This window comes from Eulemur rufifrons, chromosome 30 (assembly GCF_041146395.1).
Source record: "Eulemur rufifrons isolate Redbay chromosome 30, OSU_ERuf_1, whole genome shotgun sequence".
Taxonomy (NCBI): domain Eukaryota; kingdom Metazoa; phylum Chordata; class Mammalia; order Primates; family Lemuridae; genus Eulemur; species Eulemur rufifrons.
In genome coordinates, this window is record NC_091012.1 from 67,065,532 (window position 1) to 67,077,355 (window position 11,824).

Consider the following 11,824-nt stretch of genomic DNA (forward strand, 5'->3'; position numbering starts at 1 on the left):
GGTTGTTGATATTGGAGAAAACACCCTATACACTGTAGCAAGAATGTTCATGCTGAACAGCTCAGCCTGTATTTCCCACACATATGTCACTTAACCTATAATTTCTCCTGTTTCCCTCTGACCTTGCCGTCTGGTGGTCTGGTACTTTCATGCATTTTGGATATCCATTGCATGGGACATGGCCCAACTAGCTAATCACAACTGGCAGAGATAGTAGCATCAAATGCTTTCCCACCACTTCCCATGAGAAAAAAGGGCTGGTTCTCTTGCTGTTCCTGAATTATCTACTTCATTTTAGAAATGAGTACCCTGTATGTTGTCCTTGAAAGGGATATATTAATCATGGTGAATTAAGAAAGGGCCAGAATAAAAAACACTGGTTATTATTAGTCATATTATATAGGTGTAACCAAGTGTTAAAGTGGGAACTACCCACTGCAAATGCATCTAGCACACTACTGGACAAAACCATGGCAAAAATGGAAGTAAAAAGTGAAGGTCTGTGATAGGCTGAATAATGGTCCTCAAAGATATGCAAGTCCTAATCCCTGGAACCTGTGAATTTTCTTTTACTTATATGGCAAAATGAGACTTTGCAAATGTCATTAAGTTAAGGGTTTTGAGATGGTGAGATTATCATGGATTATCCAGGTAGGCACTAAGTGAAATAGCAAGTGTCCTTATAAAAGGGAGACAGAGTAATTTGCTACTCTGCTGGTTTTGAAGATGAAGGAAAGGGCCTTAAGCCAAGGAATGCAGCACTAGAAGCTGGAAAAGGTAAGAAAATGGATGTTCCCCTAGAGCTTCTAGAGGGAGCAAGGTCTTTCCAACACCTTGATTTTAGCCCAGTAAAATTGATTTTGGACTTTTGGCTTTCACAACTGTAAGAGAATTGATTATTTTAAACCACCAAGTTTGTGGTTGTCACAGCAGTACTAGAAAACTAATGTAGGACCTACTAAACCCATTCTGGCTTACTTTAACATAAATATCAGTAACAATAGTACACTGTTTAAAAATGAATAATTGTGGAAAATGTTAAACTAGATGGGTTGGGTTGCTAGGCCAATAGGCAACAATTAGGACTATTCAGGGAAAATCAGGAGATATTTTTATCCTAGAGGTAATTCATGTAAAGTCACTAGCACAGTGACTAGAACATAGCAAGGGGTCAAGTGGGTGAGTTTTCCTAGTTTCCTGGACAAGAAGACTATGCCTCTTCTAAAAAAAAAAACTTTTTTAGATAATTGTAGATTTCCACATAATTTTAAGAAATAATAGAGATCTCTCTTATCCCTTTACTCATTTTCCACCAATGGTAATATCTTGTATAACTACAGTATGGTATCAAAACAGAAAATTAACATTGATACAATCCACCAATCTTATTTGGATTTCACCATTTTACATGCACTCATTTGTGTGTGTGTGTGTGTGTGTGTGTGCGTGTGTGTATTAGTTACATGCAATTTTATCACATGTACTTTCCCAGATGGGATTTCATTAACCCCTACCTAGATATGAGAGGTGTTATCCAAAAGTTGGTCAGCATAGGAGAATACCCAAGGACTACAATGTGCTTGGCCCCCAGTGTTCTATTGCATACCCTTTTTGCAAAGCCTCTTTTTTTCTGGGTCAATTGTACATATTATTCCTGAGAAAGTAACATCAAATATACAAACTGGGATGAGAAAGTATAGGAAATAAAATGAAATGGGGTGATAGTTTTCTTTTTTGAACTCTATGGAACTGGTTCAGTGATTGTTTTCTTTTTTCCTAAATTATCTGAGAAATTGCATCAGCACATAGAAATGATAAAGTTAATACATAATGGGAACTTGCACATTTCCCTTTCATTAAATACTTTCACTTAACATTCTAACTCTTAGAGACAAGTGTTTTTGACCTGTGTATGATGTTCTCCTTGACAATTCATGTGTGTATGGATAGTTATTAATACTTTTCTTTCTCCAAGTGGACATTTCCAGTAAATATAAGCATCTAGATCTCAGAAGAAAGATCTGGGATATAGATTTTGGTTGAAGTATCTGGCAAATAATGTACATCCAATAAATATTTGTTGAAATAATTAATCTATGTATCAGTGAAAAGTATAAGCCTTAACACATTAACAGCCCCGATATAAAATAGCAAAAAGAAATGAGAATCCTCACATACTTTTTGAGGAAGTTTAAATTATTGATATCAAGTCCTAGGGAATATATATTTAAACATGTTATGTAGGGAAATTTTCTCATATGTGCAAATTTAAGATGGTAAGAGGATATTCACTACAATATTGCCTGAAATAGAAAACAAGAAATAAAACAAGAAGCAACCCAAAAGTTCAGCAATACAAAACAAATATATAATAAAGATTAACAAAACCACTTCTGCTTCTTTGGGAAAATGCATTATCCAGCCCCATCAGGCCAGGATTTCAGTCATCTGCTACCTCCCAGAAAGACAAAAATTCAATAGTTACTAGTATTTCTTTGACACACAATTTTCCACTCTTCCATTCACTGATAGCTAAATATATAGAGAGCTTAAAACTCATACTATTTCACTGGAGGTGTCTCATTAACTCAAAAGTGGAAATAAATGAGTAAGAAAGAAAAAGAGTACATGAAAAAATGCAAGGGATAAATCTGAGATGAGATAGCTTCTTCACATTAACTTTTTTTTTTTTTTTTTTTTTTTTTTTTTTTTGTTGAGACAGAGTCTCACTTTGTTGTCCAGGCTAGAGTGAGTGCCGTGGCGTCAGCTTAGCTCACAGCAACCTCAAACTCCTGGGCTTAAGCGATCCTACTGCCTCAGCCTCCCGAGTAGCTGGGACTACAGGCATGCGCCACTATGCCCGGCTAATTTTTTCTGTATAGATTTTTAGTTGTCCATATAATGTCTTTCTATTTTTAGTAGAGACGGGGTCTCACTCTTGCTCAGGCTGGTCTCGAACTCCTGACCTCGAGCGATCCACCCGCCTCGGCCTCCCAGAGTGCTCACATTAACTTTTAAACTTGCTCAAGTTTTAAGGAATTGAAATTTTTTAAAAATTCTTCCTTGAGCCCCTTATCCTCAATCAGCCCTGGTCATTCTCTCTCTCTCTGCCTTCAAACTCAAGTTCCAGTAGAGTTACTTACATTCCTTGTTAATATTCTTCACTTCACTTCCCACTGTTCCTTATCCCACTGTACTATGGCTTCTGTCCCCAGTGAATATGATTTCACAAGGTCATAATCCATTTTTTTGTCAGTAGGTTTAGCTATTTTGTATAAATATATCAACACATACTGAGTATCACTTTTAACGACCTTCTGAAATATGCACACTTGTGCAGACTGCTTCTTTCACCAAACAACAAATCTTTGTTAGTTTCCCAGGCTCTGGAGCACTGTGTACTGGAAACAAATCTAAGCTGTTCTGTTCCCTAACTGTGCAGTCTCAGGCAAGTTCCTTATTCTCTCTGTTCCTCAGTTTTTCACCTACAAAATGAGAATTAGTCACACAGTATCTATCTTGTAAGGGTTATGTGAGCACTGAATGACTCAATACATAAAAAGCACTTGGCACATAATACATTCCAGTCATTTTAATCTGTTTTCTAATATCTCTATTAAGCCTTACTATACATATTAATCCTGTGGTATAGACTGGTGTTTACTCACAGCCAATGACTTTTTTCTTTTTCTCAGCTTTACTGAAGGTATAATTGACAAATAATATTGTATATATCTAAAGTGTACAATATGTTGATTTAATATGTATACATTGTGAAATGATTACCACAATCAAGCTAATTAACATATCCATCACCTCACATCACACCTTCTTTGTGGTAAGAATATTTAAGATCTACTCTCTTAGTAAATTTCAAGTATATAATACAGTATTATTAACTATAGTCACCATGCTGTAAATTAGGTATCCAGAATTTATTCATCTTATAACAGCACATTTGTACTTTTTGAATAACATTTCCATATTTTCCCCATTTCTACCCCTTGTACTCCACCCATCTGATCTCTGTTTTATGAGTTCAACTTTTTAAAATTCCACATATAAGTGCAATCATGTAGTATTTGTCATTGTGTGATAGCTTATTTCACTTTGCATAATGTTTTCCAGGTTCATCCATGTTGTTGCAATGGCAAAATTTCCTTCTTTTTAAAGGCTGAATAATATTCCATTGTGTATATGTACCACATTTTCTTTATACATTTATCTGTCAATGGACATGTAAGTTGTTCAGGTCTTGGCTATTGTGAATAATACTGCAATGAACATGGAGTGTAGATATCTCTTTAAGATACTAATTTTGTTACATTTGGATATGTACCCAAAGAAGGAAATGCTGGATCATATGTTAGTTCTATTTTTAATTTTTTAAAGAACCTCCATACTATTTTCCATAATGACTGTACTAATTTACATTTCCACCAACAGTGTGCAAGAATTCCTTTTTCTCCACATCCTCACCAGCACTTCTTTCATCTTTTTGATAATAGCTATCCTAACAGGTGTGAGATGATGTCTCATTGTGGTTTAGATTTGCATTTCCCTGGTGATTAGTCATGTTGAGCACCTTTTCATGAATCTGTTGGCCACCTGCATATCACCTTTGGAAAAAATGTCTATTCAGGTCCTTTGTCCATTTTTAAATCAAATTATTTAGATTCTTTGCTGTTGAGTTGTATATGTTCCTTATATGTTTTAGATATTAACCCCTTATTAGATATGTGGTTTGCAAATATTTTCTCTCATTCTGTAGGTTGCCTTTTCATTTTGTTGATTGTTTCCTTTGCTGTGCAGGGCTTTTTAGTTTGATGTAATCCCATTTGCTTATTTTTGCTTTTGTTGCTGGTGCCTTTAGGGTCATATCCACAAAATCATTGCCAAGATTAATGCTGAGGTTTTCTCCCTATGTTTTCTTCTAGGAGTGTCTTGATTTTGGATTTACATTTGAGTCTTTACTTCACTTGTTAATTTTTGTAAGCAGTGTAAAATATAGATCCAGTTTCACTTTTTTTTTTTTTTTTTTTTTTTTGCTTGGGGATATCTAATTTTCCCAACACCGTGTTTATTGAAGAGACTATCCTTTCCATATTGAGCATTCTTAGTGCCCTTATCAAAGATTAGTTGACCATGTAAGTGTGGGTTAATTTGTAGGCTCTCTATTTTATATTATTGGTCTATGTGTCTGTTTCTTATTCCATACTGTTTTGATTACTTTAGCTTTGTAATATAGTTTGAAATCAGGAAGTGTGATGCCTCCAGTTTTGTTCTTCTTGCTCAAAATTTCTTTGGTTATTTGAGGTTTTTGTTGTTCCATATAAATTTTAGGATTTTTTTTTTTCTGTGAAGAATGGCATTGAAATTTTGACAGGGATTGACAGTGAATCTTAGATCACTCTGAATTATATAGACCTATTTCCTATAATAATTCTTCCAAGCCAAGAAATGGAATATCTTTCCACTTATTTCCATCTTCTTCAATTTCTTTCATCAGTGGCTTATAGTTATCAATGTACAGATCTTTCACCTCCTTGATTAATTTTTTTCCTATGTATTTTTATGCTATTATAAGTGAGATTGTTTTCTTGATTTCTCTTCCAGGTAGTTTGTTGTTGTGTATACAAACACAACTGATTATGCATATTTATTTTGTATCTTGCAACTTTACTGAATTTTCTTATTAGTTGTAACAGTTTTTTTTTTTTGGTGGTATCTTTAGGGATTTCTATATATAAGATCATGTCACCTGAAAACAGAAAAAAATTGAGTTCCTCCTTTCTTATGGAGACTTTTATATATTTTTTCCTAATTGCTCTGGCTAGGACTGCCAGTACTATGTTGAATAAAAGTGGCAAGATAGACATTCTTATCTTTTTTCTGATCTCAGAGGAAAATCTTTCAGCTTTTTACCATTGAGCATGATGTTAGCTGTGGGCTTGTCATATGTGGCTTTACTATGTTTGAGGTACATTCCTTCTATAGCTAATTTATTGAGAGTTTTTATCATGAATAGATGTTGAATTTTGTTAAATGATTTTCTACATCTATTGTAATGATTATATAGTTTTCTTCTTCATTCTGTTAATGTGGTGTGTCATGTTTATTGACTTATATATATTGAACCATCTGTGCATCCCTGGGATGAAACCCACTTGATCATGGTGTATCGTCCTTTTAATGTGCTATTAAGTATGGTTTGTTAGTATTTTGTTGAGAATTTTTGCATCTTTATTCATCAAGGATATTGCATAGCCAATGACTTTGAGGGATGTTATTAGTGGACAAGTAGGTTACACAACTAAATGTAAGATGTGATCTTATGTTTATACATATACATATATAAATGCATGCATACATATATAAATATATAAATATCTTCATAAGAAAACCATTGGAATAAAATAATGCAGATGAAAACAATAGCAGATATTATAGGTTGAATTGTGTTTCAAAAAAAATATGTTAAAGTCTTAGCCACAACTGTCTGAGAACATGACCTTATTAAGAAATAATGTATTTATAGAGGTAATCAAGTTTAAATGTGGTCATTAGATTGAGCCCTAATTCAAGATGAATGGTGGCCTTATAAAAAGAGGTTTAAACAAAGTCACACACAGAAGGAAAGTAATATGAACAGAGGGAGAATTCCATCTGAGGTTGGAAGAGTGGAGTGATGCATCTATAAACCAATGGATGCCAAAGATTGCCTTCAAGTTATAAAAACCAGGAAGAAGCTAGGAAGGAGTCCCCTATAGGTTTGAGAAGGAGCATGGCTCTGTTGATATCTTGACTTCAGACTTCTAGCCTCTAGAATTGTGAGACATAAATTTCTGTTTTTTAAGCCACCCAGTTTGTGGTAATATATACTATCGTAGCTTTAGTAAACTAATACACTAGGGCTTATCTTTATGTGGAATGTTTTGGGGTAATAATATTTTATTTCCTTTTTGTGTTATATATTTGTACCTATGATAAACAATGATGGTCTTCTAATAATATAAAATAATAAATTCCAGTGAAATATAAATATTCTCAGTCCTACCAACAGAAAAGTCACTCAGCTTTAAAATGGGGAACAACTCTGAAGCACAGGAAGGGAGACAAGAGGGGGAAAACTTCCACAGTATAATGGGATATATTTCTTCAAAATTCCAAACCATACAGTATCATCAATATTTTATATTTCAGCCTAGTTAGCTGGGAAAAAACATGGTACCTCAGTTTGTTTTATTTTGCATTGCCTTTAAAATTGAAGGTATTATTATATGAGAGACAGTGGCGTATCCTGGTTAGATGTAGGGGCCCCAGAGCCACACAATATGTCTTACTCTGACTGCTTGCTAGGCGTGTTCTCACAGTGCTTGAGTTCCCTTATTTCTAAAGTCAAGCAACAATAGAACCTCCACATAGGTTGTGATGAGGATTAAATTAGTAAGTACAGGGTTGGCACTTACAATGCTGTTGGGTACAGAGGAAGTCAGAAATAAACATTAACCTTTTTATCATTATTTTTATACCTGAATTGACCATTAGTATTTCTATTGTCGTTTTAATTATGTGGATTTGTACTGATTGGCATAGATTGGCCTTCATAATATGTTTGTCTAAATAAATCACTTCACAAAACTGTAAGTAGGATATCATCTCATTGCCACTTTTAAATATAGATGGTTATATTTGCATGCTGGAATTTCTAAAAAACAATACGTTTATTCAACTGTTAACAGTGCTTATCCATGATACAAGAGTAATTAAGGGGCCAGGCGCGGTGGCTCACGCCTGTAATCCTAGCACTCTAAGAGGCCGAAGCGGGAGGATTGTTTGAGCTCAGGAGTTCGAGATCAGCCTGAGCAAGAGCAAGACCCCCGTCTCTACTAAAAATAGAAAGAAATTATATGGATAGCTAAATATATATATATATGTATATGTATGTATATATATATACATATATATATATATATATAGAAAAATTAGCCGGGCATGGTGGCACATGCCTGTAGTCCCACCTACTCAGGAGGCTGAGACAGAAGGATCGCTTGAGCCCAGGAGTTTGAGGTTGCTGTGAGCTAGGCTGACACCACAGCACTCTAGTTGGGGCAACAGAGTGAGACTCTGTCTCAAAAAAAAAAAAGAGTAATTAAGGGTTTCTATCTTGGTTTTGGAAGAGAAAAAAATAAGAAATAAAAATCACTATCCCTTCCCCTAAGAAAGTGGCTCAGTGTCCAAATGGGGAACATCCCTAAGCCAAGGGAATTAAGTATAGGGTGGTCCTAGCACTAATCTATGAGTATACTCACATGACAGTCCCAACTGGGCAGCTTCAGGAAACTTACTGATGCCTAGGGAAAGGGCAGGCTGGTCCCTCAAATGAACCTTACACTCAGCAGTCTGATGACGTTTCCATTGCCTAGGATTTTAGCGAAGGTCATGAGATGAAAGTAGTTTCACAATATGCTTCTCTCTGTACTCTCTCAAATGAAGCCCCTTGAGTCTACAGCAGGCTACTCTGTTTACCCACCTAGGTAGCAGTGACTTCCACAGGGGAAGGAAAAAGGGACAGGCTGCATGAAATCGCCCAGGGCTCAGCACCACAGCTTCCAGAGGGGTAGAATACTGACACAGGGGTACTCAGGGGAAAAGTTGAGTCAGGGTCATTCAATTGAGGGCCAGAGGAAAAAGCAACACATGTGAATTAAAACAACTGTAAAGTACCTTCCTGATGCAATTAAAAATATTAAAAAGAAAGGAAAATATACACATGCCCAGCATTTGCAATACAAAATTATATCAAGTTCTAAATGATGCATCCCTAAACCAACCAAGGAATTTGGCCTGGACACATGGAAACTAACTCACAGAAATCATTGTCTTTTTTGATCAGCATGGTCCAGATGAGGTTCCCAGTGTACATGTGTAGATGAGTAATAGTGTGAACGAAAGACAGAAAATTAGGCCCAGGCAAATGGAAAAATGTTTCACATTCAAGATTCACTGAGACATTGTTTTGGGATAGCTGGCACCAGGGCAACTGTAAGGCTTTGAACATATCAGGGGGAAAAAAGTGATTAAAATAGTATGTGTAGATTAGTTCCAATTTAATAATGGTACATGTGGTGTTTGTTTTTCCATTCTTGTGATACTTTGCTTAGTAATTGATCAACACCATGTGCACATATGGTAGTAAAACTCAATGAAAATCAAGTAAGTGGGGGAGTAGGAGAAAGGTAAATTTATACCTAATGGGTACAATGCATGCTACCCTTGTGATTGGCACGTGTATAACTTTGACTCAAACTGTACAAAAACAAAACATGTAATCAAAACGTTTATATCCCCATAATATTCTGAAATAAAAAATAAAAAATAGTATGTGCAGATTCTGTTAGTGCTCCTTACACCACATAAACTGAAAAAATGAGTGTGTCCAATTTAGAAGCTCTGAAAGAGTATACACACTGCAAGGATAACATATATGCAGGTCACACTGTTGAGATGTTCATGTATATTTGCTCTCCATGTATATTTTCCTTCCTGCTGTGTTTGTCTCTCAGGCAAAAAAAAAAAAAAGTAATCTTGCCAGCTCCCTAATTTAAAAAAATATATCATTATCTGGCATTTCCTCCCATCACTTTGTCTTTGCATGCATATAACAATATATATGCATACATGTTTTACAAAATTGAGAACATATTATATGTAAATTTGACCCTGGGTAGGCCTAGGCTAATGTGTGTGTTTGTGTCTTAGTTTTTAACAAAAAAGTTTAGAAAGTAAAATTATATATATATAAATTTTTAAAATACAAAAGAATTTACAAAATAAGTCTATAAAGAAAAAAACATTTTTGTACAGCTGTACAATGTGTTTGTGTTTTAAGCTAAGTGATATTACAAAAGAAACAAAGTAAACACATTAAAAGCTCATAAAGTAAAAAACTTACAATAAGCTAAATTTAATTTATTACTGAATAAAGAAAAACTTTTTATAAATTTAGTGTAGCCTAAGTGTACAATGTCTATACAGTCTATAGTTGTGTACAGTAACGGTTTACTCCTTCACATTCACTCATCACTCACTCACTGACTCACCCAGAGCAACTTCCAGTCTTGCAAGCTCCATTCTTGGTAAATGTCCTACACAGGTATACAGTGTTTTATCTTTTATACTATATTTTTACTGTACCTTTTTTATATTTAGATATGTTTAGATACACAAATACTTACCACTGCCTACAATATTCAGTACAGTAACATGCTGTAGAGGTTTGTAATCTAGGAGCAATAGGTTATACCATATAGCTTAGGTGTGCAGTAAGCTATACCATCTAGGTTTGTGTAAGTATACTCTATGATGTTTGAACAATGACAAAATCACCAAACAATGCATTTTTCAAAACATAATCCCGTCATTAAGTGACACATGGCTGTAGCAAATGTATACACACACACACACACATTTTGGTACCAACAGTGTTTCTTGAAGAACAGAATTTTAAGGATGAGTTTTCTGAATTGGTTTTGGGTTTTCCTGAATTGATTCTTTAATCTTATTAAATTTAAAGGTGCTCATGACCCTATTTCTAGTTGTAAAGAGAGCACTGATACACCATGACATGATCTGGAAATAGAGATATACAAAATATTTTTTTGGATACTGTAAGTCAACCACTTATAAGAAGCAAGAAGGTGGGTGACTCTGTATATGACACTTCTGAACATTTTTGGAAAACTAAGGAATATAATGACATTCATTGTTTGCTCCTAATGTCTCTGGACAAAGTGGTAAAAGGAAAAGATGACCTCAGGGATAAGGATTCCCAGTTCAAGCACTACATAAATGACTATGTTCCCTGGAGAGTACCTTTACCTTCTGTAGCCTTAGGGCTGTGGTGGCTGCAAATCAAATGCAGAATCTTAACCTACCATTGGCTGAATTACAACACAAGTTGAACTCAGCCTCACAGGGTGTCTACTGTTAAAGTGGGGCCATTGATTAGAAAAAAAGTGGGATCCAATAAGTTGGAAGGAGGATATACAGGAAGATCCCAATGAAACTGGGGATTTTGAACTAAATTCTGATGAGTCTTCTTTGGCAGTGGAAGAAGTTTTCCCATCCCCAGTGGAAGTGGCCTCCCCACCTCAAATGGGAGTGATCTTTCCATCCACCATCTGAGGAGACTGTAATCCTCTCACCATCTGAAGAAATTGTAATGGCCTCCCCTGAGGCAGTTGCCATGGAAGACAATGCTGAGTCTTCTCAGGACTGATTCCCACCACCCCACTTTGCATCTAAACCTATAATTAGACTCAAGTTTCAGCAGGCCCCCAAAGATGAGGTACAAAGTGTGATCCATGTGGAGATGTGCTATACTCCAAAAGAACAATTTGAGTTTTCTAATTTATACAGACAGAAATCTGGGAAATATGTGTGGGAATGGATACTGAGGGCATGGGATAATGGTAAAAGGGACATAAATTCGGATCAGGCTGAATTTATGGACATGGGCTTACTAAACAGATATTCTGCATTTAATGTAGCAGCTTGGGGAGTTACAGAGAACTTTAACAGTTCATTTGTTTGGTTGGTTGAAACATGTACCAAAACATAACCCCCAGTAAGCAAATTAGAAATGCTGGACCTGCCTTGGTTTAATGTAGAGGAAGGGATTCAAAGGTTTAGGCAGACTGGGATGTTAGAGTGGACTTGTCATTTAAGACCTACTCACCCACATTGGAAAGGTTCAGAAGACACACCTTTCACTACTATTGTAAGAAATAAATTTGTGAGGGGAGGCTGAGAATCCTTGAAG